The following is a 6,637-nucleotide window of genomic DNA, read 5'->3' as shown; positions in this document are numbered from 1 at the left end:
GGGACCGAAGGTCTGGGGCTGGAGCCACTGGGGCCGCAGAGCGTCTGGGAAGGAACAGGGTAGGGGTCTGGGGACTCAGCACCGCCAAGCTGCTGGCCACCCTGTCCTTCCTACCCTCTGCAGCCCTGGCTGGTGGGCTCTGCGAACTGCCACCTGCCGCGTCCTTCAGTCTGGGTAGCTGGGGGCCATGTTCTCTTACCCTCTGAAGTCCGTCACCCCCAGGTTCCCATTGGACAAATACCTTCTTCCCTCCTTTTACCAGAATGCCGCCTCCACCACTTTTTTTTTTTTTCTTGCATTGCTGGACATCAAACTTTTTACTTGCAGTGCTGGACATCGAACTCAGGACCTTGCTCATAACAGGCAAGTCCTGTACCACTGAGACTACACCCCAGACCTAGGACTTATTTTTAAAAACCTGTTTATGTTTTTTGTTTGGTACTGGGCATTGAACCTGGGACCTCGTGCATGTGAGGCAGGCAGGCGGGCAGAACCACTGAGCTAAATCCCTGGCTGTAAAACCTGTTTTCAAGAGTAGACTCAGCTGTCACTTGAACCCAGGAGCCACACAGAAGGATCCACCATGGTCAAGGTCAGCGGCCCTACCCCAAGGTTGTCTATAATGGAACTAGGTGGTAACCCCAGAGCTCTCAGGTGATCACCCAGGGAGAGCCAAGAGAGAAGGTGGTTAGAAAGCAGCTGACCTGGCAGGGCCTGGGCCCTCCTGAGCAGTGGAAGCTGCTGGGCTCGCCCACCCCTGCACCCTGGATGGAAGGATCCTCCAAGGCCTGCCCAGCACTGAGGCCGTTGCTGACCCCTGGTGTGAATCCTGTCTCTGGCCCTCTGATTTCAGTGAATGACTTCATCATGACTGCTGTGTGCTGATCAAGTGGAATCAGGCCACGTGTTCCCTCTCACACCCATGGGCTCTGGGTTCTCATTGTTTCCTTTAGAGACACAAGAGTGGAGGTACAGTCTCCTGCTGTCCCCCAGCTCAGAGAAGCCCCCACAGCCAGAGTTTGCCTGCCTGCCCACTGGCCTGGCCGGTCAGTCAGCAGTGAGGGTGAGGAAGCTGTCATGCCCCACCAACCCCTGTAAATTCTGAATCATCACACTCAGAGCTGGTTCTGGGAATTCACTCTGCTATCCCAGCTCGAGTGTGTCATGCTGGAGGCAATGCTGGGTGGGGGGCCATGGGACATCACTTCCCTGGGAATGGCTCAGACATGGATTGGATTTGGGCCCTGACTCTTTTGCCAGGGAAAACAGAAGCCATTTAGAGAACAAAAAAGGACCTGTGGTCTGAGTTGCAGTGAGTCACCAACAGGAACATGAGCAAAGTCCCCACTGGGGACCTGGGCCTAGGAGGGCCAAGGACTGGCCTCCACCTCTGAGGGACTGGGAACTTGCTCAGCCGGAAGCTGTGCCTAGGAGCCCTTTTGTCCCCAGCCCAGGACTCTACTGGAGCCGGAGCACCCACAGGGCCTTTCACGATTCCCCCTCTGTGAGGGGCGCAGCCTAGGCCAGCCTGGAATGGGAGGCTTGTGGCTTCTGTATCCAGGAACCCTTGGCTCCCAGCACCTGCCATTTGGTGGGATGTTTATGCCCATATCTGGGTGCTGTCCGAGCTACCCTGGGGGTCTGTCTGCTAGACCCTGATGGCCTGACCCCACTTTCCTCCTCCAGCTTCCCTGGTACATGTGGCAAGGACTCCCTGAGGGTCTGGGCTGGCCCACCTTGCTGCTGTGAGGTACAGGGACAGTTTTGGGGGAGCAGAGTCATCTAAGGGTGGAGGAAGCCTGAAGCTGACAGGAAGGACAAGGAGAGAAGGGGAGAGGACCAGGAGGAAGAACCCTGTCCTGGCAGGAGAGCTGCCTGCCTGGGGAAGTCTGAGCAGAAACCCAGCAGGCCGCGGGGGAGGACAGGGCCTCTAGACACCACTGCCACAGAGGGCACCAAGGCCTCTTTGTCCCTTACCCTAACACCTCTTTCCCTAGAAGAAAGGACCCACCCCTCTCTTACTTATTCTTCTCCTATAAGAGGCCAATGCTGAGACCAGGCCTCAGGAGGGAGATTTTGTGCACAGGATGAGAAAGTGAAGCTTCACTCCAGACAGAGCTTGGCCAGTTCCCACTGTCAGATGCTGGGCCTGGGGCAGAAGGGTGGCCCTACTTCCTGCCATGGTTCTGCAGCCCGGCGGCAGGCTGTGACCTTGAATGATAGCTCTGCTCCTTCAAGCAGGATAGCAGGGGTGGCTCAATGGCCATGGATAGGAAGAGTGTGCTCATTCAGACCCATTGTACCTACAAGCAAGGTTCCAGTTAGCATCTGTTTTTGCAGAGGACACAGTTCAGACCTCTAGGCAATGCCAGCCTGGGAAGTGTGAGAGACAGTGTTGCTCCTGCTCGCTGGTAACCCTGCCCCGTCTCCTTTCCTCTGGACTCAGAGTTCTGTCAAGTCTGCATGATGACCCCACAGCTTCCTCCTGCTCCTGCTCACTCTTCATGGCCAGGGAATGTGTATCTCAGCCTCCTGAGCCTTGAAGATGACTCCTGGTCACCTCCATTTCCACCAAGTCTCTTGGGCAGTGTGCACAGGTCTATGGGGTGGGTAGGGCAGAACATCACTCCTCAACCACCAGACCCAGCCTGATGCCCCGTGGCAAAGCCTGGTCACCTTGGTGTTCCACAGCCACTTGGGCTCACCTCAAAGCCAGCTGTCTGTGAGTTTGGTTCACTCAGCAGCATCTACAGAGGTTTCAACAAGATGTCACCTGGGCGTGGCCCAAAGGTCCGGCTGTCACAGAGGAGAAAACCTCCCTTGAAAAGCTGAGGCAGGAAGGGGCTGGGGGACACAGGAAGCACCTGGAGCCCTAGACAGCAGTGCACAGGCATGGGCCCTGGACTCTGAGGAAGGAAGGGGAAGGGAGAAGCCCAGCCAGGTGGATTCCACCTCTGAACCCTTAGGGCACTTGAGTGGTATGGAGTGCCCTGAATTAGTGCTTGCTAAGTGTTTCCAGGTTTTCTGAGGAGAGAAACTGAGGCTCAGAGAAAAAGGACTTGCTTGGGTCCCAGCATGTCAGTGACAGCGAAGGTCCAAACTAAGACCTCGGGTCTAAACCAAACCTACTTCCACACGGGCTCCGCTGCTCTGGCTATTAAGCAACAGGGCTGCTGCAGCACATCAGGAAGATCAGCCAGCCTCCCTCCGACTGGGGCCCAGCCTGGCCAGAGACTGGCACTCTCATGTCAGCAGGCCCCACCCAGGGGCCCGCAGAATATGGGTTCAGGAGGCTGCCAGGGCCTGGGGCCAGGAACAGTCCTTTCCAACCCACCCCAGATCCTGAGCCCTCTCTGGCCCCTGTGACAGCAGCTGAGACACAGAAGGTTGGGCCTCTGCAGAGTGAAGCCTTGTGTGCCGATGGCCCAGCAGCCGATCTTGGATGAACTCATTCCCCATTCTGCTGTCAAGCACCAGGGCATGCATTTTGGGGGTACCTTGGAGCTGGGAAAAAAGTCCAGGAAGCCTAGCCTTGCCAGCAGAAAGACTCAGCAGGGCCCTGGGATCCCTTTTCTCAGGGGCCCTGGAGCCAAAGGAGAAGGGACCAGACCTTGTTCCTCCCTTGGGGAGGAACACTGGAGACATCCCCTTCTCCATAGCCCAGATGCTCTTCCTCAAGTTGTGGGGACCTGGGGTCTTCCAGACAGTGTTCTGGCCAACCTCACAACTGGCAGAGCAATTTCCTTGGTTTTGGACAACTCGAAAAAACACATGTGATTTTCCGCAGCCCGAGCTCCTCAAGTCTGGCTGCTGAGTGAGCAGAGTTCACGCTGAATTCCTTTCCCTCACCGCAGGGCAGACAGCCACCCAGCTGAGGGAGCCTCGCTGGGATGAGGGTCACCACAGCATGACAGGGGCAGGCTTCCAGCGCCGATGAGTAATTCTGCAGCCCAAAGATCTGGGAAGAGAGCATGTGACAATTCTGTGTAACAATCAGCCAGTATTCAGAGAGGAGGATGCATTGCTCATCATGGGGTCCAGGGCAAAACTCGTGTTTGATCCCACCCTACACCTTCATCCAAATCAACTCCAGCCAGACTAAAGATGTCGACATTAGAAAAGAAAACCATGAACATATTAAAAGAAAATATGAGTCCATGTTTATGTTGTTGGTGGGGGGAAGTCCTCTAAAGAAGGATAGAGAGCTTTGGTTGCATGGAGATTTTTCCCTTCTGCATAATAAAATAAACTGGAAACAAATTTTAAACACAAGCAAAACATTGGAAAAGAATCTGCAATCCTTAGGTCAGTGAACATTCTTAGTGTCCAGTGGTTTTAGCAACCAGCTGCAGCCTCAGAGTACCATGCCTTGAATTCCCTGTCTATACTCAACGTGCTTTCTCTCTGAGCCTCAGTGTCTCTCTTCTGTAAACCAGAGTAATAATGAGACTATCAAAACCTATAAACACTGTGCAAGGATTCATGGAGACAAATCTAGACACTTGTGCCTGAAAAATAGTCTCTGATAAAGGGAATCTGTTAAATAAAGGGTTTATTTTAGAAACAAGAGAGGATACTACATCCTCAGCCCTTTTTAAAATTTTTATTGTGAGGTAGGTTCTCTAATAAGTTTCCCAGGCTGGGCTTAAACTTGGAATCCTCCTGTCTCAGCCTCCCAGAGTCCCAGGATTACAAGTGTGCACCACCTTGGCCAGCTTTTCCTGCATGTTTTTAAAGCCTAGTGTGGTGGCACATCCCTATAATCCAGCACTTGGAAGCCTGAGGCAGGAAGATCACTGTGAGCTGGAGGCCAGCTTGAACTACACATCCAGATCCTAACTCAAAAAACAAACAGCCAGGCATGGTGGCGCACGACTGTAATCCCAGCTCTCAGGAGGCTGAGGCAAGAGGATCACTATGAGTTCGAGACCAGCCTTGGCTACATAGTGAGTTCCAGGTCAGTCTCAACTACATAGTGAGACCCTGTCTCAAAAAACCAAACCAAAACAAAACAAAACAAAAAACCCACAAAAAAACAAACAAAAGTGGGCTAGGGATTTAGCTCAGGGCACCTCGCCTGTCTGGCAAGTGCAAGGTCCTGAGTTTGATCCCTGATACTGGAAACAAACAAACACCCACTTTATCTCATACAAAGCTCCATATTTGTCCCATTGGCCTTGACCACAACTCTGTCACATCCATGCTCAGCCACAAAAGGAGCTGGGAAGTAGTCTTGTTCAGATGTCTGGCAACCACTAAATGTCAGCTGTTCTGTCACTAAAGGAGATAACAGAAATGGCAGAATAATTAATAGTCTTTGCTCTACATGGCACTCTTTCTGCTTTTGTGTCCGGTAAGATTACTAAAATCTTAGGAAGGTATGAGGGGAAGGGAGACTCTAGTAGAGGAAGGTGTACACACTGAAATCCCAGAAACATGTAAGAGTAAGCAATCCATGGTGCCATGAGCACTTCAGACTTTGTAAGCAGGGTGCAGGCGAGGCTTGCCTGTTGACTGTAGACGCAGCAAGAAGCCAGCCAAGGACAGCAAGAGGAGAAACAGCTCCGGGCAGGGCATTTTCAGTGCTAGAATTGTAGCTGCCCAGTCTCTCTGGCCTCTGACAGCCGGGCTTGGGGAAGAAGTTGTCACACTCAAGGTCTCTGCCTTCTCAGCCCAGGCAGCTGGTCCTGCACCTGGCCCCCCAAGCCAATGGGCCTTGCCCTACCACTACCTCACCCAAGACCCCCTGGGTGAGGAGGAGTCAGCAGGGCAGAGCCCCAGGGATTGGCATGGACTCCCTGCTGGAAACGGAGAGTGGAGTGAGGCAGGCGAGTCCCTGGAAGGAGGGGGGTGCCAGGGCCTTGGTGAGGACACCTGCTGTGGGAGGTAGAGGGAGCAGGGGTTGATGGGAGCTGGGCTCCATCCTGGGCAGAGGGTTCTGGTACAGCTGACTAGTCAGGGTAGCGAGTTGGGGTGGCCTGCACTGAGCAGGGCTGAGGTCAGGACGAGGGAGACAATGCTGGCAGAGCCACAAAAACAGGCCAGGACAGAGACAGCAAGGGTGCAAAGGGGGAACCACCCGGGGGCTCTCAGACAATTAGCCAGAACCCCTGATGAGCCAGGCGTTATGGGAGAGGGGTGTGAGGTGGGGTGGCCACCTCCCAGAATGGGCTTGTCATGTGGGACCTCTAGGCAGCACGCCTACAGCCTGGAGCCCTGGTGGTAGTTTCCCTGACAGGGAGCAGGGTGGTGACAAGAAGTCCCAGAGAAGCCCCTGTCCTCCCTCTTCCTGAGCTACGCAGCCCAGGCAGTGTCTCCACCCATCTCAGCTACTGTTCTGCTCAGCTGTCCCTCAAGCCGATGGGCATGTGGGCGCAGCTGGTCACCACTGGCAGACCTGAAGGAGGCTGAAGGAGTCAGGAAGTGGGTTCACACCCGGTGCGGCTGGCCACCAACTGTGCACGCTTGGCAGTCTGCATCTCCAGCTCCTCCCCACAAGCTGGGGACATGGAAGTCACAGTCTTGCCAGGAAGCTCCTGGGCATTCACGAGTTGCCACGCGGAGAGTGCAGAGAGCACTGGGCAAGGGCTGGGCTCTCCAGGCACTTGCACAGGTGCTTGGGGACAGTCTCATGGGA

This window comes from Fukomys damarensis, unplaced genomic scaffold, assembly GCF_012274545.1.
Source record: "Fukomys damarensis isolate Sample0158 unplaced genomic scaffold, DMR_v1.0_HiC HiC_scaffold_17, whole genome shotgun sequence".
Taxonomy (NCBI): domain Eukaryota; kingdom Metazoa; phylum Chordata; class Mammalia; order Rodentia; family Bathyergidae; genus Fukomys; species Fukomys damarensis.
Note: the sequence above shows the minus strand (reverse complement) of the source record.